The 20,679-nt window shown below is 44.1% G+C and overlaps 1 long non-coding RNA gene across 1 annotated transcript in view; it reads left to right on the top strand.

Annotated features, from left to right (window-relative positions):
- The window catches only part of LOC125319456, a 40,932-nt gene that overhangs the window by 6,670 nt on the left and 13,583 nt on the right, over window positions 1-20,679 (top strand). Inside the window, exon 2 of the long non-coding RNA XR_007200737.1 lies at window positions 20,188-20,279. This is a non-coding gene — a long non-coding RNA (uncharacterized LOC125319456). The remainder of the gene's footprint in view (window positions 1-20,187; window positions 20,280-20,679) is intronic.

The following is a 20,679-nucleotide window of genomic DNA, read 5'->3' as shown; positions in this document are numbered from 1 at the left end:
ACATTTCATATCTATGTGTGGTAACTAAGTGTAAAATTATCATAATTGAACAGACAGCTCTGAAACAAGTAAATAGTATAATAAAAATGTTTTAAATACAATTACTACACCAAACTGAGAGCAAACCAAATTTTGAATAATAAAAAGTAGTTAGTTTAATAAGTCAAAATCATTACTTTCAGTGTCCCTTCAGCTGAACTGAGCTTAGGAACACCCAGTAAATGGAATTGCCAGGCAATACAATATTACCAAATAGAAACTGTTAATGGTTTCAGTATTGGAAATAAAGAGGTTTTATTCCATCCTCCTACCCAACACACACATACACAATTCATAACACTAACTCTCATCCAGCTTTTCTTTTCTTTTTTTAACCCTCAAACTGATGACAGGGAGTAGAAGAAAGGGTTTGCAACTGACAAAAGAGGAAGGAGTAGGACAGAGGGGAAAAGAGGAGCCAAGATAAAATGGAAGAGTCTGGAAGATGGCTCCAGCTGAGAGGATTTGTGAGTATGCAGTGGGCAAGAAGGAGGACAACCAGAGAGGAGTGATGGAGGAAGGTGATAAGTAGAAAGAGGACCAAAGAGAGTGGAAAGCAAATAATCTGTATGTGCAGCAGAAGATTAGCAAGATAAAATAAAGCAGGGAAGGAAGAATGGAATTGGTTAGACCTTTACCATTGAGCAGCTGATTGACAACTACCTTTTTAGTCAGGTTTTATCCTTCTATCCTGAAAGATTACTGAACTAAAACAACACAAAATGAGAGACAGAGTAGCTCTAGGTTTACACTTGCTTTTAAACAATATGAATATTTTTGCATACTAAATGAGGAATTGATGTCAAGCACATTATGGCCTGCTAAGATACAGAGGAGTGCCTGAAAATGTGTTAAAAGACATGACACAGTCTTTGGGAAGAAGCTGTGTCCTGCTTTTGGCAAAGCAGTTTTCATCAGTGTCAGCTACCTCCTAATAGACTCTGATGAACTATTTGGACCCAATTCTGTGTGGAAAAAGCACACAGTATAACCAGGAAATAACAGTGCTCCAGGACATGGGATCAGTCTAGAAAGGCAGCAGCTTGACAGGCTTCATCTCTGGGTGGGCTGGATGGAGATTGGTTCCTCTTGGCTCACAGCTGTGAGCAAGGTGAGATCAGCAGGTGAAAGGAAACATGTCTTTCACATCCTCTCTGTGCACCTTCCCTTGCCAAGGCTGGTTTAATGTCCCTGGTCTCTCCCAGAGAAGAGCAGAAATTTATTTGTCTCAAATCGAAAACATGGGATGAGTCATAAGTTTGTAACACAGTGTGGTTTTTATGGGTTGCAGTGGGGAGTTGATGAGGTCTCTTGAGTGATTTCTGAGAATGCTGTCTAGCAAAGATATTCAGGAAAAAGACCAGAAATTTATATTTTCCTTCGTCTGCTTGTCCGTAATCCCTTTTCCTAAGAGGAAAACGGACCAGATGGTGTTTCTAGCTCTAGTTCCATTAGTGGTGTAGAAAGAGCTCTCTTTTGGCTTTTTGGTATTATGTTAGGTGAAGGAAAGTAATAAGAATTCTGGAGATACACATTTGGTAGTCTGAATTTTTACAGATAATTATCTGTACTCTGCCAATGGTACCTGTATTCAAAGGAGTTTGACTCAGTAAGAAGTCACGCTGAAGCTCATACAAGTACGTGAAGAGTTAGATGTTTCTTACTGTGTGCAGATGTGATAGCCTCTGGCCCATCTGAGGATGATGATGAGAGGTGCAACCCCTCCCTTCCTCCCTCCTTCCAGGCTCCAGGTAGTCTGGAGTTTCCTGGTGATTGTTAGAGCTGAAAAGCATTTGCTAATGAAGCCTGCACTATTAACAGGGAACAAGGGAAAGAGAGCAGAGACTTCCTGTGTTTGCTCATTCCTGGCAATCATTACCTATCTGCTGCTCCCAACTGTGACTCTCCCAGGTAAATCACAGCCTAGACATTCCAGTCCTGCCTAACTGAGTTTCAGTCACTCTGCTGCCCTGATATTAGTGCAACAAAATTGTGAGGAAGTGAGTGAAAGCCTTTTGGAAGGTTAGTCACTGTTTCAACATAAAGGACAAGAGGCCACGCAGAAACTGACTGCTGGGAGAAATCTGTTTAATTCACCGTGAAAAGAGGGTTTCCACTGTTTGAAGATGCATATTTGATTTCTGACTCAAACGGTTGTACTTCCCGTAAACCACCATACCAAACTTTTTACCAGTCTTTTAGCGTGTACTTACCCGTGCATGTGTGGAAGTTTAGTAGATAAAGAAGAATACCTCATACTAGGAGAAATGCAAGACTATGCATAAAGAAGAAGAAATGTGGAGGAAGACATCAGCTTTCACGCAATAAAGCACAGGCATCCTCATTTATGTGCCATCAGTAATGAAACTCCCACTATCTGAAAAACAAATTAACATTATTGCCCAGGGTGTCATTTATAGCAATATTCTTGGTGACTAACTCTTTATTTGGTCTGTCCTAAAGATACATTGTTCCTCACTTTTGGCAAGAACTTCCTGTGGATGTGTCTTGGATTATACTTTCAGCCCTGTGTGGAATATGCATTACTTTTCACAGAAAATCAGCAGAAAACATATGTGCATTTTAATATCTACTTATACACTATGTCAAAGACACAAATAAAACTTGATGTTAGAGTATTAAATTTTTGCTTGGGCCTGTGTTCAATTGAAATCTTTAAGTTGGATGTTCAGTTAAATAAAAATCAAAGTATATTTATAAACGTGCTATGTTTGATGTGGGCTAAAGTGCTTGGGGAAAAGAAGTGGACTTAGAGAAGTCTTTGGGAGTTTCATCACTGACTTTCATGGGACCCAAACATCACTCAAAAGATAAAATTGGTAACATTAACCAGTTTGTAACCATGCCTCCTAACTCTGTGAAAACAAAAAACTAGCGAAACCATAAGTGTAAAATAGAATTAAAAACACCTGCTGGGCATTAAACTGTAAAGTCTGGTTCAAGTCTTGGTCTCACTTGAATCAGTGGCCAAACTGTAGCTGACCTCAGTGTAACGAGACAGCAGTTTTCAAGCTCAAGTCCTGATTTTGGTGTTGTCTTTGCATGTCAGATAAGACATTCAAACCCCACATTTCCCACTATCTACTTTATGCTAATTAAATGAATATATAATTCATACCTCTTGAGAACTGTTTTCACAGTGACTTTAACTGTACTAATTGCTGTCAGGCCAGTGTCTGACACAACAACAGGTAATTGTGTGTTTTGTTTGTTTGTTTGTTTGCTTGTTTGTTTTGGTTTTGTTTTGTTTGGTATTCATGTGGTTCTTTTTTGGTTTGGCCTGTCCAGAATTTAAAAGTGGACAAGACTGCAGCCAAAAATACTCCTTGGTTATCCTTAAATTGTCAGAGTTACTTGTAAGTAGAGGGCTTGCAATGAAAACTCTACAGTGACCTTAGTGATGGTGGCAGATTATAATATGCATGTTGCTAAGAGGTCTGGTTAATGAATGTCAGTAGGATTAGAAAATTATGAGTGCGCTTTTTAAGGTTGCCATGCTGTGATAGATTTTTATCACTGAGAACAATGAAAGGTGAACAGTAATCTATGGACACTGCCTCTTTCTTTTTTCCAGAAATCAGCACCGTCTCTTATTAATTAAATTGAATACAGAACAATATAAATCTCTCAGTGCTTATTCCACTCATTTCATACATCCTAATGAGGATGAGCTTCTGAAGCTGGTGGTTGGAATCATTTATTCAGTGGTGGGAAAAATAACATCAGGATTCAGACCCCCTGCTGACTTTGCACACTGTTGTGCTAGATTTATATTGGCCTACTAATAAGTAACTGAATATATTAAATGAGACGCTCGTCACTGCAAGAGTTACAAGGGACTCCTTGTTTTTCTTCCTTGTGTATTCTTTGGTGAGGAGATTAGGGGAGATGGGCCCATTATGTAAGTCTCTCCTCTTGGTATTTCATCCATCAGTTCAAAGCCCTCTTTTCCAAACAGAAACTATGCCAAAGCTCTCATCAATCATTAAAAGTCCCAGCAGTTACAAACTCACTGATTTTGATGTGAAGTGCAACAGTCCTCCTGCTTTTCTTTCACATAAGAAAGTGAATCACACTACGCTTAGCAGTTCAAACTCTACATTGCACAGTATGCGTGATTAGTGAAGAGGGAAAATACAGAGCATTCAGCAGCCAAAGAAATGTCTCTTTAGAGCTCCTCTTTGGTAGGAAATACAATGAAAAAAGCAAGCTGGGTATTCCAGTGCTGCATATGTAGCTGCAAAAAAAAAAAAAGATCTGGGTGAGTCCTGTATATCCACATCTAGTTTTTAACTAATAGACCCAAATTCCCAGCCTTCTAAATGCAGGATGGGAAAACAGTGTGCTGCCAGACAGGAGTTTCTGTTACAAACTTAAAATACAGCAATATGATCATGCTCTGTAGGAAATGCCCTATGTTCACTTGATGAAGTTTGATAGGGAAGCATTGAATAAAGTAGTGTATGGCAACTGACAGTAAATGAGGATTTTTAAAAATCTGTGACTGCTGTATTTATTATGTCTATCAGTTGTTAGAAGACAGGCAAAACTTATCAGATATTTAGATCAGTAGACTGATCCCTTCTATAGAGGAGTTTACAGTGTGACATGGAAAACTCAATTAGCCTTATTAGCTTAGCTTGTGTAACTGCACAGGTAATTAAGTGTTGCCACCTCTGTGAAAAGGCCCATCTGAACTATGTGGCTGTACACAAGAGTGGGAGGCACTTTTATTGTTTTTACAAGCAAATTAGCAGGAGGAAGACAACATTTTCTGAAGAAGAAGTAATATACTGGATGCAGATTGGTGCAAGTGGGACTTCTATGTAACCATTATCGCCAAACCGGCTGAACAATTAACTTTTTTTTGGATGAGTTGAAGAAAGAGTTCCAGGACACAATTAACGGCATTCAAGTTATATGACTGGAATACCAGGACTGAATTAGTGTAGGGGTGAATGAGGGAATAAAAAAAATGTAGCAGAGACTAAATACACTCTTTTCCTTATTTGCATTTTGTGTGGCAATACATATGTGAAACTCGGTAAAAGATTTTAATATATGTTCCAGTTGACTTTGCACTGTACGTATCACCCTCTGGAAAAAAAAAAAATCCATTTTGCCATGCTTCTTGGTTGCTATGTTTTCTTCCATCTGACAGCTCTACCTATTTTGTGAATGGAGCCACTCTTGCTTTTGAAGTTGTAATTTGTCTTGGAAGAACTACCTGGGAAGCATGCTTTTATTGTTAGATCTTGAATCAGGGTGGGGCTTGTTAGTCACCTCTGAACCTATGGCTAAATCACAAATAGTATCTTCTATCTCAGGAACTGAAGTTTTACATTATAACTTTTTTTTTTTTAAAGAGATGATGCTCTTGCACACACTTAATTGTTTATGGAACTGAACATTTCAACAACAGCACTTTCTTTAGAACTTATAGCCTGTATAATGCTAGTGTCTGTAAATAGTAACTATGAAGTTTACATTTGGAAGAATTTGATGAAATATAGACAGCAGTCAAAATAATTTTGCTATAGTGATAGGAGCAAGATGTAGACATTTTATACAGAGTGGGTCTTACCTCATTGAATTTACCTCCCTCATCTCACAGATTTAAAAAAAAATTCCTAATTTTTTCCCCATTTTTATTGCTAGGTCTTAGGATCACAGGTTTTATGTGTGTTTAATACACAGAGGAGACACTTAGTAATAGATTATTAGTCAAGCCCATGACCTCTTTGTTTTGATTTCAGTAGCTGCAGGACAAAGTCTCTGTAACACATCAGTTATAGGCCCACGAGAAAAGAAATAAATTCAAGAAACCTATGTCACTTACAGTCTGTTTGCTAAATATGGACATAAAGCCTTAAGATCTTTTAGTTCACCAATCCTTTGCAGTCTTAAGGGTCAGTTGCCCTATGTATTTACTGGAAGTATCTCTGAGTACATCCCCAAAGTTTGGGCAGGAGGAAAGAGTCAGCTATATGGATGAGGTAGAGATGGAAGTTGCTATGGTAAGTCTGTGAGAAGTTTTTGGAGCCTGACGATCTTCTCTGGATGATATCCAGCCTTGGGATGCAAATTTTCCTGGCTGCAGTTTCCGGCATTCAGAGTCTAAAATTATGACAGATACGTAGTGCTTTAAGCTACTTCCTACTCAAATGTCTGATTCCTGGACTTCTGGACCACATCTAAAATTAAACCATTGCTTGCTGAAGATTATCATCCATTCTCTGCTAAAGAGTGTTCACTAAAACTGCATGCATTATCATTAATCACTTACAGTTGCAAATCTTCTACATCCATGCACTATTTACCTTTTGCATTGTGAATATATTGAGGAAAAATTATGTGTAGGGATTTGTTCAGCAAAATATCTTGTGCGAATGGCACAGAGTACACAGAGGACAGTTAGGTGGGGTCAGATGCAGAAAGGGATGCTGGCATCTAGCATGTAATTAAGATACCATATCCACGTTTTAACCTCTGTTTGTGACTCTACTTCTAAAGTAAGGGACTTAAGTAGCCACTGACTATTGCCAGTTATCTCTGTATTGTTTAAATGCGGATTTAAGTCACAGTGTTGTCTTGAACGAACAAATCATGCTTGAGAGGGGTCACACATAAAGAAATAAACTTACAAATGCTGGAATTCTGTCACTTACATCAGGAGTACTATAAAAGAAGGACTGAATAGCAAAGCTGGGCCCAGCCCAATGCAATTTTCCATAAAAGAATAAATCTATTCAGATAAACAGCCTCAATCAATTTCTGAAACTCGAATATGTTGTAATCATTCTGAAGCCAATTTTTATATGGATTTGAATCCATTAAATTCCTTGGCATTATTCCTTTTTTCCACTTCTAGTGATACACATTATATTATTAGTGTCTCTTATTGGAGAACTGCTCAATTCTGTCTGCCTCCTTCTATTTTATGTACAAATACTATATGATATCCAGGAGATGTCTTCTGTGTCTGATAGAAATTCTTAATGCATTACAGTGTGAGTGAATTCACCTGTTTATTCAAGCAGTGCACAAATGTCACTGAGCTGGTTTACATCTCTCCCTTGGCAGCTGGTTTCTGCCCTCTCAACACTCATACACCTCCTAGAAGAATGAGAGGCAGCTCTTGTCACGGCCCTCATCTTATTTCTCCTTTCATCAGGGAGCTGTAAGAACACACCTGTGGGCATGACCAATAGGCCTCACAGGGGGTGAGGAGTTTAATCTTCATGACATGTGTTGTTTCAAGCAGTCCTAGAAGTTGGGATGCTGAGGCTGTTCCTCGCTCTGGTCATTTGGATATGACCACAAGGTAAGCACGCTAATCTCCAGAAAATAATTTTTAACTGCAGCTAGTAGCAAAACACTGTCAAAATTACAAGGGATTTAGCAATTTTTCTGAAGGAAACATTTAAAGGGCCTTGTTAAATCAAACATTCCCATCTACCTCTAGAGGCATTCCTGTCCCAGGTCTGCAATGTTTGGTTACACTTCTATTGTTTGATGTAGAGCCTTAGATCTTCAATTAATATGCAATTCAGTGTTCACTGGGACAATGGCAGGATCTACTCAGCATTCTGGCAGCCTGTGAAACAGATAAACTCTAACCTTTGCCAAATACAAAGGATGATAAAAGCAGAACTCACTTTTTTCAGCTGAATTAAAATACACTGCCAATGTCTTTGTAGTCCTCATCTTTTTTCCTGCTTTATTGTGGTAACCTTCAGCTGGCATTGCATAGCACCTATAAAATACATACTGCAGAATTAGAATTAAATAGAGTTGCAGCAGCAAGCAGAAAACCAGAGACATTGAGTTTGCTCTTAAACCGTTTTCATCCCTTAGATTAAAAGTGTAAAATATGTTGGTAGATTATGCTAGGCTGTCTCTGAAAACAGGTAATGTCATAGCAGTTTACCTTAAAATACTATTAAGTTCAGTGGGGCAGGATTTCACTGAGGTTGTTACATGGGAGTAGGTTGAGATAGCATGTGCCTGTCTAAGGGCTGAGATGTTGAAAAAGTTGAGTCCAAAACTGTATGAAAACCTGTATTCCTTTAAATTATTTGAAAGTTAAGAGTGCTGTTTTCTGCAAAGAAGAAAAAATTTAAGGTTATTTTTTACGTGGAAGTCAGTAGACAGAGGCAGAAAAAACCCACACCCGAAAGCAAAAAGAAAGACCTAAAATACATTCAAGAATTGTAGGTTTGCATCTTATGAAAGCCTCTGTGTGTGATTTGACAGTTCATGACTATATCTCAGGGTTGAGATAGAGTCCTGTGTAAAAGAGGACAGCATATTTATGATTATTTTGTTTCTTTTTTGCAGACTTGGGGAAAAAGAAAAAGTTCCCTGTCTCGGTTTTGAAAGACAGGTGTCTGCTAAGGAAGGCAGAGGCCCCCCTTGAAGTGGCAGATATAACCCCTTTTCCCTCCAAGTTATTATATTTTGAAATCAAGGGCCTTTAGGCAAAGATGTGGGAAATAGGAATAACAGTTCTTTACTCTATATATATATGTATATAACCAGTCAAACAAAACAACAACAACTCTGGCAGTAACAGCAATCACAAACCCAGTCCCAGCCTTCTCGGCTGTCAGGCCCTTTCCCCTCGGGTGCAGTTCCGCTCGCAGCCGGCAGGGGCGCTGGCGGCTCCCGGTGAGCAGGGCAGGTGCGATGGTTCCCCCGCGGCTGCAGGGGGCGCTCCGGAGCGAGCTCGGGGAGCACGCGGCACCGGTGCCCCGGGATCCCGGGAAGGGATGGAACAAAGGCTTCACAAACCGCTGGGCAGCTGATCCCGGGCTCTCAGGAACAGCAGGCTGGAATGGCAGGGACGAACGCAAATCCCGGGTGGCAGACGAGATGTATCCAGGTGGGAAAAACCACGGAGGCCCAGGCAGGCAGGGCGAGCAGGGCTACAGCGTAGCGAAAGCTCGAAGCAGCAGCGGGGCAGGGCAGCCACAGCCCGGTCTCCAGCAGGGCAGGGAAAGCGGCTTTTGGGGTCCCGGCGTTGCTTCCAGCAGGAAGAAAGAACGGCCAAAAAGAAAGCAGCAGCAGCTCCTTTCTCTGCAGCTTCTCTCTCCGGACGCTCAGAACGAACTGTCCCCACACCCAGGTGTAGACAAAGGAGTAGCCAGGCCCGCCCCACTCCCCTTTTTGTCTTTCTTAAGTACAGCTATTTGTCCCCTAGCAACATGCATATGGGAGAAAATTCCTTTAACAGGAAAACCTAAGACTAAACTAAAACCCCAACATTATCCACCCCGAATTTTTTCCCATACTAACATGTTACATGAAACTTAACTTTTTTTTTTAACCATATAAATCTATGCATTACCCAAATTATATACAAATATACATGCTGATACTGATACAAGTACAGAGCCATGGGTAGTTCACCCTAAAACAAGGTCCTCTTGAGGTAAGCATCGAGTCTCTCCATCCTTTTGCATCACCCACCAGGTGCAACCTGGTCCCTGAGCAAAAACAACCCCACGGATGGGTTTGTCTTTTCTCAAGGCAGACTTTACCCAAACAGTTTTTCCAAGCATACCTCTCATGTGCACCACTGGAACCTTATCTCCATCTGTTGTTTGTAGGGGTTCGGATTGGGCAGGGCCTGCTCGGCTGGTGGAACCTCGAGTGTTAACTAACCAGGTGGCTCTTGCTAAATGCATCTCCCAGTTTTTGAAAGTCCCCCCACCCAGTGCCTTCAAGGTGGTTTTAAGCAGTCCATTACACCGCTCAACCTTCCCAGCTGCTGGTGCATGGTAAGGGATGTGGTACACCCACTCAATGCCATGTTCTCTAGCCCAGGTGTTTATAAGGCTGTTCTTGAAATGAGTCCCATTATCAGACTCGATTCTCTCAGGGGTGCCATGCCTCCAAAGGACTTGCTTTTCCAGGCCCAGGATGGTGTTCCGGGCAGTAGCGTGAGGCACAGGGTAGGTCTCCAGCCACCCAGTGGTGGCTTCTACCATTGTGAGCACATAGCGCTTGCCTTGGCGGGTTTGAGGCAGTGTGATGTAATCAATCTGCCAGGCCTCCCCATACTTGTATTTGGACCATCGCCCGCCATACCACAGAGGCTTCACCCGCTTGGCCTGCTTGATCGCAGCGCATGTCTCACAGTCATGGATAACCTGGGAGATACTGTCCATGGTTAGATCCACCCCTCGGTCTCGTGCCCACTTATAGGTGGCATCTCTGCCCTGATGGCCTGAGGCATCATGGGCCCATCGAGCTAGGAACAGTTCTCCTTTATGTTGCCAATCCAAGTCTATCTGGGACACCTCTATTTTCGCAGCCTGATCTACCTGTTTGTTGTTACGATGTTCTTCATTAGCCCGGCTCTTGGGGATGTGAGCATCTACATGACGGACCTTCACGGATAGCTTCTCTACCCGAGTGGCAATGTCTTTCCACTCTTCAGCAGCCCAGATTGGTTTTCCTCTGCGCTGCCAGTTTGCCTTATTCCACCTTTCCAGCCAACCCCACAGAGCATTGGCTACCATCCATGAATCAGTGTAGAGGTAGAGCTTTGGCCACTTCTCTCTTTCAGCTATGTCCAGAGCTAATTGGACAGCTTGGAGCTCAGCAAATTGGCTCGATCCACCTTCTCCTTCAGTGGCCTGTGCAACTTGTCGTGTGGGGCTCCATACAGCGGCTTTCCATTTCCGGCTAGCGCCTACAATTCGGCAGGAACCATCAGTGAAGAGGGTGTATTGTCTTTCACTCTCTGGTAGCTCGTTATATGGTGGGGCTTCTTCGGCACGTGTCACCTGCTCCTCTTCTTCTTCAGAAGATAACCCAAAAGTCTCACCTTCCGGCCAGTTTGTAATTATTTCCAAGATCCCAGGGCGACTTGGGTTTCCAATTCGGGCGCGCTGCGTGATGAGGGCAATCCATTTGCTCCAAGTAGCGTCGGTGGCGTGATGCGTGGAGGGAACCTTTCCTCTGAACATCCACCCCAGCACCGGTAGTCGGGGTGCCAGGAGGAGTTGTGCCTCTGTGCCGATTACTTCTGAGGCAGCCTGGACTCCTTCATAAGCTGCCAGGATTTCCTTCTCGGTGGGAGTGTAGTTGGCTTCAGATCCTCTGTAGCTTCGGCTCCAGAATCCCAGTGGTCGGCCCCGAGTCTCACCAGGCACCTTCTGCCAGAGGCTCCAGGACAGACCATTGTTCCCGGCTGCAGAGTAGAGCACGTTCTTCACCTCTGGTCCTGTCCTGACTGGGCCAAGGGCTACGGCGTGAGCAATTTCCTGTTTGATCTGGGCGAAGGCTTGCTGCTGTTCAGGGCCCCAGTGGAAATCATTCTTCTTGCGGGTAACCAGGTAGAGAGGACTCACGATCTGGCTGTACTCGGGAATGTGCATCCTCCAGAAACCTATAGCGCCTAGGAAAGCTTGTGTTTCCTTCTTGTTGGTCGGCGGAGACATTGCTGTGATCTTATTGATGACCTCAGTGGGAATCTGACGTCGTCCATCTTGCCACTTTACTCCCAGGAACTGGATCTCTCGGGCAGGTCCCTTGACCTTGCTCTTCTTGATGGCAAAACCAGCTTGCAGGAGAATTTGAATTATTCTCTCTCCTTTCTCAAACACTTCGGTTGCAGTGTTCCCCCACACAATGATGTCATCAATGTACTGCAGATGTTCTGGAGCCTCACTCTTTTCTAGTGCAGTCTGGATCAGTCCATGACAGATGGTGGGACTGTGCTTCCACCCCTGGGGCAGTCGGTTCCAGGTGTACTGCACGCCCCTCCAGGTGAAGGCAAACTGAGGCCTGCACTCTGCTGCCAGAGGAATGGAGAAGAATGCATTGGCAATGTCAATAGTGGCGTACCACTTTGCTGCTTTGGACTCCAGCTCGTACTGGAGCTCCAACATGTCTGGCACGGCAGCGCTCAACGGTGGAGTCACTTCATTCAGGGCACGATAGTCCACAGTCAATCTCCATTCCCCGTCAGACTTGCGCACAGGCCAGATGGGGCTGTTGAAGGGTGAGTGGGTCTTGTTGACCACCCCTTGACTCTCCAGCTCGCGGATCATCTTGTGGATGGGGATCACAGCATCTCGATTTGTCCGATACTGCCGGCGGTGCACTGTCGAGGTGGCAATTGGCACTCGTTGCTCTTCCACTTTCAGGAGCCCAACTGCAGAAGGATTCTCAGATAGTCCAGGCAGGGTGTTCAATTGCCTAATGCCCTCTGCCTCCACAGCAGCAATCCCAAATACCCACCTGAGTCCTTTTGGGTCTTTGTAGTAGTCATTCCGGAGGAAGTCTATGCCCAGAATACACGGGGCCTCTGGGCCGGTCACAATCGGATGCTTTTGCCACTCCTTCCCAGTCAGGCTCACCTCAGCTTCCAAAAGGGTCAACTGCTGTGATCCCCCGGTCACCCCAGCGATGGATACAGGTTCTGTCCCCACATGTCCCGATGGCATTAAAGTACATTGTGCCCCAGTATCAACCAATGCATCATATTTTTGTGGCTCTGATGTGCCAGGCCATCGGATCCACACCGTCCAGAAAACTCGGTTCTCCCGTGCCTCTTCCTGGCTAGAGGCAGGGCCCCTCTAGCCCTGGTTATCATTCTTTCTCTGGGCGTACATGCTCGAGGTACCTTCAAGGGGATCTGACATATCATCCTCCCTTCTGTAATACCTGGCAGCTCGGTCACGGGAGGCTGAGGCTACCTTCACCTTAGCGGAACCCCCTCGGTTAGTGCCTCCCTCCCTGAGTTCACGCACCCGCGCTGCCAGGGCAGAGGTGGGTTTCCCATCCCACCTTCTCATGTCTTCCCCATGCTCACACAGGAAAAACCACAGCTCAGCTCGTGGGGTGTACCCTCTCTCTCTAGCAGGGGGACGACGGGCTCTGACTTGGGGGCCTGTGACTCGCACTGGTGCCACACTGACCCTCCTCATCTCCTCCCTCATCTCCTCCCTCATCTCCTCCCTCATTTCCTTCCTCATCTCCTTCATCTCCTCTTTGAGGTCCTGGACCACAGCAGAGACATGAGCTTTCAGCGGGCCATTGATCATGCTGTCATAATGCCTGAGCCTGTTGGCAACAGAGCCCACTGTTTCTCGGGTATTGTCAGCATCAATCGTTGCAATGAAGGTGGTGTATTGCGATGGCCCTAGCCTTGCCAGGTTCCACATCATCTGTCCTGTGCACCTGACCTTATCGGGGTCATTATCATGCTGTCCATCCTTCCCAAAGAGTACCTCTAATATTGCCACCTCTCTTAGCTGTTGGATCCCTTGCTCGAGTGTCTTCCACTGCATTCTATGATGATACTCCTGCATTCTTTCTTTGTGAATGAACCTTTCTCTCACACTCATTAAGAGCCGCTCCCAGAGAGAGAGAGGCCCTGGCTCCCTCACAAATATCTGGTCCACACCTGGGTCCTGGGTCAACGATCCCAGATACCTTGCCTCACCACTATCCAGTTGCACACTTGTGCCCATAAGGTCCCAAACCCGAAGCAGCCAGGTGGTATAAGGCTCACGCCCCCTTCGCACAATGTTGTTTCGCATAGCACGGAGACTGTCGTGCGACAGGGACTCAGTAATGATTTCTGGCTCTGGCTCTCCTGCTGGTTGTGAGGGCCCTGGTTGCCCATCATCATTAACTGGTCGTACTGATTTGGTCTTATACTTCCTCCTTTGCACAGGGGCGACCGCTGCTGGCTGTGGTTGCCCTTGTGGTTCAGCTGAAGCCTGGACGGTTGTAACATCCGTGGGTTCCACTGCTGCACCATCGGACTCACCCTCTTTGGGGCAGGGAGAGGGTTTTTCACTAGCTGAGGAGGTGTATTCCCTTAGCAATTGGCATATCTCCTGGTGTACCTGGCCCATCTCCTGGCACATCTCCTGGCGCACCTGGCCCATCTCCTGGCACATCTCCTGCATCCCTTTTTCCAGTACCCCCACCCAGTTTGGGTAGTCCATTTCTGAGGTGGACTGTTGGGCAGTATCAGTCTGTGGGGCGGGATCTCTAGTGTCTGGGGCTGTGGCAGGCTCTGGCTCTGGGGTAGGATCTCTAGTGTCTGGGGCCGTGTCAGGTTCTGGGGTAGGATCTCTAGTGTCTGGGGCCGTGTCAGGCTCTGGAGCAGGATCAGGCTCTGGGGTAGGAACTCTACTCTCTGGGGCCATGTCAGGTTCTGGGGCAGGATCTCTAGTCTCTGGGGCTGGTGTCCGGGTAGATATCCAAGCCAATCTCAACTTATCCTTGAATGCTAAATAGAGTAGGCCTATCAGCAGCAGATGGTTAGTATTCAGAGGGAATTTAAACCCTTCGAAAATTGATGGGGTGGGCCCAAAGAACTGGTTGAGGGGTTGGGAGAAAACTTCCCCTGGTGTCATTTCCTCACAGAAGGTACCATTGTTAACATAACCCCAAAAACATGTGCTCAGTGTGTGATAGCTGTTTATCCATGAGCCCACATTCCGGAGGAAGTTAAAAACCCATGAATTCCTCACCTTCTCGACCCATAACGCAAGCTGGATAACAGCAATGGTAGCCTTAGTCAGAGGACCCATACTCAAGTAAGGAGCTGCAAAGGGGAAGAATATAGCCACAGCCACATGCCACCCGAACCAGGGTAAACTAGACCACATAGTGCTGCCTAACAAGGTTCCAATATCCAGCACACAAAATAAAGTTATCGAGGAACTGTTATTCCTTTTCACCTCTATCTCTTAATGCCCTCGTGCCCCACATTGGGTGCCAAGATCTGTCTCGGTTTTGAAAGACAGGTGTCTGCTAAGGAAGGCAGAGGCCCCCCTTGAAGTGGCAGATATAACCCCTTTTCCCTCCAAGTTATTATATTTTGAAATCAAGGGCCTTTAGGCAAAGATGTGGGAAATAGGAATAACAGTTCTTTACTATATATATATATGTATATAACCAGTCAAACAAAACAACAACAACTCTGGCAGTAACAGCAATCACAAACCCAGTGCCAGCCTTCTCGGCTGTCAGGCCCTTTCCCCTCGGGTGCAGTTCCGCTCGCAGCCGGCAGGGGCGCTGGCGGCTCCCGGTGAGCAGGGCAGGTGCGATGGTTCCCCCGCGGCTGCAGGGGGCGCTCCGGAGCGAGCTCGGGAAACCCGCGGCTCTGGTGCCCTGGGATCCCGGGAAGGGATGGAACAAAGGCCTCACAAACCGCTGGGCAGCTGATCCCGGGCTCTCAGGAACAGCAGGCTGGAATGGCAGGGACGAACGCAAATCCCGGGTGGCAGACGAGATGTATCCAGGTGGGAAAAACCACGGAGGCCCAGGCAGGCAGGGCGAGCAGGGCTGCAGCGTAGCGAAAGCTCGAAGCAGCAGCGGGGCAGGACAGCCACAGCTCGGTCTCCAGCAGGGCAGGGAAAGCAGCTTTTGGGGTCCCGGCGTTGCTTCCAGCAGGAAGAAAGAACGGCCAAAAAGAAAGCAGCAGCAGCTCCTTTCTCTGCAGCTTCTCTCTCCGGACGCTCAGAACGAACTGTCCCCACACCCAGGTGTAGACAAAGGAGTAGCCAGGCCCGCCCCACTCCCCTTTTTGTCTTTCTTAAGTACAGCTATTTGTCCCCTAGCAACATGCATATGGGAGAAAATTCCTTTAACAGGAAAACCTAAGACTAAACTAAAACCCCAACATTCCCATGACATGCTATTTTTAGTCACTCACAAAATCACTGCAGTTCTATATTTCTCCTGCTTAGTGCAAGTGTTTTGTCTCCAAAATATTTTCAGAAAGAATAGGTGTGAAAGACTCCCATGTGCCTCTTCAAAAAATGCTTTATCTGCTTTAGACAAATCAAGTGTTAGGGCTTTGCCAGCCTGACATGTCTATATTGAAACGTATTAAAGTGAGAATCACAGGAACAGCTCCCCTAGAAGATCGAAGAGGGTGATAATCCAGGCGAGCTGCAGAAAGCTGACTTGGGAGACCTGGGGTTGGCACTGGGTGATGGATGGAGTACTTAAAAAGTCGAGTGATTAACCACAGTCATTTGAGACTGTGCATCCAAAGGATAACACAGTGTGGGTTACAGCCTGGGTAAGGAGGTCTGGAGGCTCAGGGGTGAAGAAAGGAAAACTTCACACGCTCTGCTTCAAATTGAGTGGAGTTTTCTTTTGTTGGGAGGGCCTTTAGCATTGATGTCATTTGCAGTGGCAGCTTCGTTCATCCAGTAGTGTGGGGACTGGTCTGCTCAATGGCTCAGACAAGGCTCAGGTTCAATCCTCTCCTGTCTCTGAGAAGGCTCAGAGCTTGGAGTGCTGCTGCCTCTGACACATGGCTGGGCTGTGAGGCAGAGCTACTCCAAGCTTTGTGACACTGTTCCACTGCATGTGACCAAATTGAAGCCGTTGCACTGAGACGGCGGTAAGGCTGACAAGATATGAACACGGAGATGGATCACCTTGGAATGTTGACAGTGCTGCAAGAGATGCCATGTGAAATTCTTATCAGGGGGATGGGAGAGCTGACTTCCAGTGGGCACACATATCACCAACCCATGAAATTAAAAGGGGCATGGGTACTGTTGATATGGTTTTCTGAAGCCTACGTTGGAGATTGCCTGTTTAGCTTTAGGTTTGGGGCTTTTTAAAGTAAAAAATGATTTAGCAAGTTTGTAACTAGTTTCAGGACTATTAAATCAGGGTTATGGCTTGAATAAATGGGCTCCTCACTGGTTTCAAGAGAAAAAAGGTACATCTGGACACAGTTCTTTTATTGTCTACTTCCCTTGAGGTGGTCATCAGAAATCAGAACATCAGAAATCATTCTACGTGGAAATCTCTTTAAAGATATAGCCTATATTCAGTTATTTCACTGCCCAAAAAAAAAAAGAATTCATATGAAAAAGCATTTTAGGGTTATTTTTAGTCCTAAGGTATGTATTAAGATGCTATTGCATCCCTAGTGATCTTACAGAAATACTGGCAGTAAGGGGGGTGAAGTTCACATCAAGTATCCATGATCAGAGATGGGATGAGTTAAATCACTGACCATTTAATTCTGTTCACCTTTCCTCTGTAGATTAGCTGCTTTAATTTCCTGCATTTGATTTCTCCAGTGATTTTAAATTAGCTGCTCTACAACTTAAGAAAAGGGCCAGATTGTCAAGTTTTCAAGTGAGTTTGCTGACCAGAAGAATCTCTTAAGAGGTTCACAGTAAATCCAGTGGCACAGTACATTTTGTTTAAGTGCTTGTCATTAAAGGTTGGAGTGCACAGTAGACGTGAAAAGAGTTTGGAAGACTGATTCAAGTAGTAGCATTATTTTACACATGAGTGCATCAAGAGAGAACTTAGAAGGTGATAAGAAAAAATTGCAACCATGGAAAAATGATCAATTCACATTTTCATCTCTTTTTAATTAACTTGACTTCTTTTTAGTCTCTGTCATTTACGCATAGCTAGAAAGTCATACCTTGGGTCCCACTGCTTTGATAAATGGAATGAGGAATTAATTTATAGTGGTTGATTTTGCTTATATAATAATTATATCCCTGAAACTGGGAAAAACCCAAAAACTGGTTGACTGATATGAACATATTTGACATCCACTGAGTGTCTTTTTCTTTTCCCTTGGTTTGCAGTGTCTGAAATTAGTTACTGAGCACTATCTTTTCAGCTTCTTCCTTAAGAAATCTTTTTGATAAAGCTGTGAAGTCTCCAGTATAAAGCTTTACTCACAGAACCAGCACAAATCCTCCAATCCAACATCACGCGTTTTCACTGATGCTGACAATTTCTGGCACAAGCCTGTGTACTCAAGACACTCTAAATCCCTACACAGCACAGCACTGCAGAGCACACAGCACATTACTGCTTGGAGGCGCTTAAGCTGTTGTTCTGGTGATTTAAATGATGGGTTGCTAGCGGGACAGGCTTGACATATCCTCACAGGCAAAAATTTCCTTCCCCTTCTCAGTCCATTGGCTCTGTTGACTGTTATTTTTTACACCTACCCAATGCTACTGCAAAGCTTGCCTTCTCCTTCAGGCTTGTGGGAGTGATGTGAGCAGCACAAGCAGCCACAGCAGCAGACACAGACTGTTCCGGTTTGGCCAAATTTAGAAATATATATATATACTCTGAGAGAAGGCACAACCACCCCTCCCCCCACCAGGTTCGGGAAAAAAATAAATTTTCCTCGAAGGAAAGTGAAGAAGATAAAACTATTTATTTAACAAACACACGGGGAAGGAAAATAATGTTAGATGGTAAAATCTTTCGCTGTGGAGGAAAAACCTGGGAAAGTGTTCGAGTCCTCCCTTTGGTCTCCTCGGAGCTGGGGCTTGGGCCGGGGCCAGGCCCTCTGTGCCCGGTGGAAAGTCCTCCCGATGTGCTCTGATGTTACAGCAATCAGGCAGTCCAGTAGAAAAGGGAGAAAATCCGGAATTCCAGAGAAGGAAAAGTTCAGCTCTCAGCCTCTCTCCAGAGAACAAGGAACTGCAAAAAAACTGGCCAAAAGCTGACTGGAAAAGCCGCCAGCCGGGTGCTTCCTCGCTCCCCCCTGCCCCAGCTGAAAAAAAAAAACCTGCTATCTTTATGTGACCTTGAACAAGTTTCAAACTGCTTTGAGAAAGTTTTGCTCAGTTTTTTCTTCCCCCTCTCAGGCTCAGTTCAGAGGCATAGAAAGGCCAATAATTAATTTCTGGGCATAGGCAGCGATATGGGATACACATCATAAGGTCACCCCAAGACACAGACAGAACCACATCAGAACTGACACCACAGCCAATGGTTTTCACAGCAATGCATTGAAGCTGCACTTTCTGTCCCCCCAGTGGAGCTTCTAAGAGCTGTCTGCTGCTAATAAGTTGCTCTTTCCCCCCCTCAACCACTGCTTCTCCTGCCCTTTGAATGACCATTGTCTTCTTTTTTTCTCTCTACTCTCCCGCTCATTCTCTCTCTTTTGCTCTCTCTTTCTCCTGGTACATTTCCACATGTGTGAATACACAATTTTCTATTACAACCCCTCTTATCTACCTTTCTCTGATGGTGTGTTATTACTGTTGCTGTCCTTATTTAATAAGATATGCATTAAATATTTCCTTATTAGTTCCACACTTCTCCCAGTAGAGCCCTACGCTTGATGGGAAACACTGAAGAAATTGGTGCCTAATGCCATATATTTGTGTATATGTTTTATATAGTGGCAATTATGGAACTAAAAGAACCTTGCTTTGTATCTAGACGCATAAGCTGATTGATGCTTCAGAGAATGAATTTTTACCACATGACAAAATGTGAAGAGCTTAAAGACTGCAAAACGGGTGGAATTATAAACCAAAAGAAATAAAAATAAATTTCCCTCAACAGGTTCACAACCCTTCTGTTTTCTGAAAAAAGTAGTGCAGGATAATACACCTGTCTGTGCTTCAGCTTATAACAGAATTATTGTTCATCATCTCTGTCTGACACAATTCCTTGCTTTGCAGCATTTGGTTCATCCAGTGAGTCTGTAAGTAAAACCAAATGATTCAGTTGGACAGACCGTAAAAAAAAAAAGAGCTACTTTTGCCATGATGTCCCATTCTTTCTTGCTGTCCAATGTGGATATATGACGTACTGTATGTGTCTGTCTAATGGATACTTTGCACAACCTAAAACAATTTTCAAAAGCCGCTTTTTTGTGTCTTGTAGAGCAATGCTGGTTCGGCAGGGATTATAGTGGTAAAGGTTGATATACTAGGAGTCCTTATCAGAGATTTTGTCCTCATATAAGAGTCTTAAAATGGGAGTTACCCTGTTATGGGATACTAATAATGACTAGGTGCTTGGGAGGTGTTTATGGAGGGTGAGCTAGATCTGGGGAATTAATGAAGAGATGCAGATTTTCAAAGGCTGAATATCAGGAACTGGTTTTATAGGCAATGGTACACCTATTATAAATCTTTTGAAACAGGAGCCTGTATACAGCTAAGGCAAGTGTAGAAGGTGTTGAATAGGAGCCAAGAATAAACCTCGCACAAATAGCTCCAATAATGAATAAGAATATCAGATGAAACTTAATCTTTTTTTTTATGGATATTAGCTCTGAAAATTAATTAGAGAATCTCCTATTATGGTCTTCTGTTCTCAGATCTAAAGTGTAATTTTTTCATTTTATAGTTACTGACAAGGGCAATTGCCTGAAAGAGACAAACAGAACGGAGATAGTTTGCAACAGAATGGATCATGAAGAGAGAAGATACACATAAATGGTATGTTTCTATATTCTGATTAAAAAAAATTCATCATAACAAGAAAATCTAATAGTTCAAGATCCAAAAATTAGTCATCTATATGCTTGTCTTCAAGGCTCTAAATATGTCTTAAGAAGTATCTGAAGTTATAGCTTCAGATATTATCTTTAAAAGTAAAATATTTATATTAAAAAGTCAATGCTTTTTCATAGATACAGATATTTGGATATTTTGAAGACTTGAAAAACATATCATAAAAGAACTTGCTTTTATCTCTGAGGTGTCTTGTGAGTGCTGAGATTAAATAATCACCATCACAATTTTAGTTTGCTGAATACCAATCATAAGCATTTCCCATTCTTTATTCAGTTTTACTTACAACATCATCAGTCAGATTCCAAATAATTGGGGGTTTTTG

Source organism: Corvus hawaiiensis, chromosome Z, assembly GCF_020740725.1.
Source record: "Corvus hawaiiensis isolate bCorHaw1 chromosome Z, bCorHaw1.pri.cur, whole genome shotgun sequence".
NCBI classification, from domain to species: domain Eukaryota; kingdom Metazoa; phylum Chordata; class Aves; order Passeriformes; family Corvidae; genus Corvus; species Corvus hawaiiensis.
The sequence above is the reverse complement of the archived record's forward strand: the minus strand, read 5'-3'. Positions and strand labels throughout refer to the sequence as shown.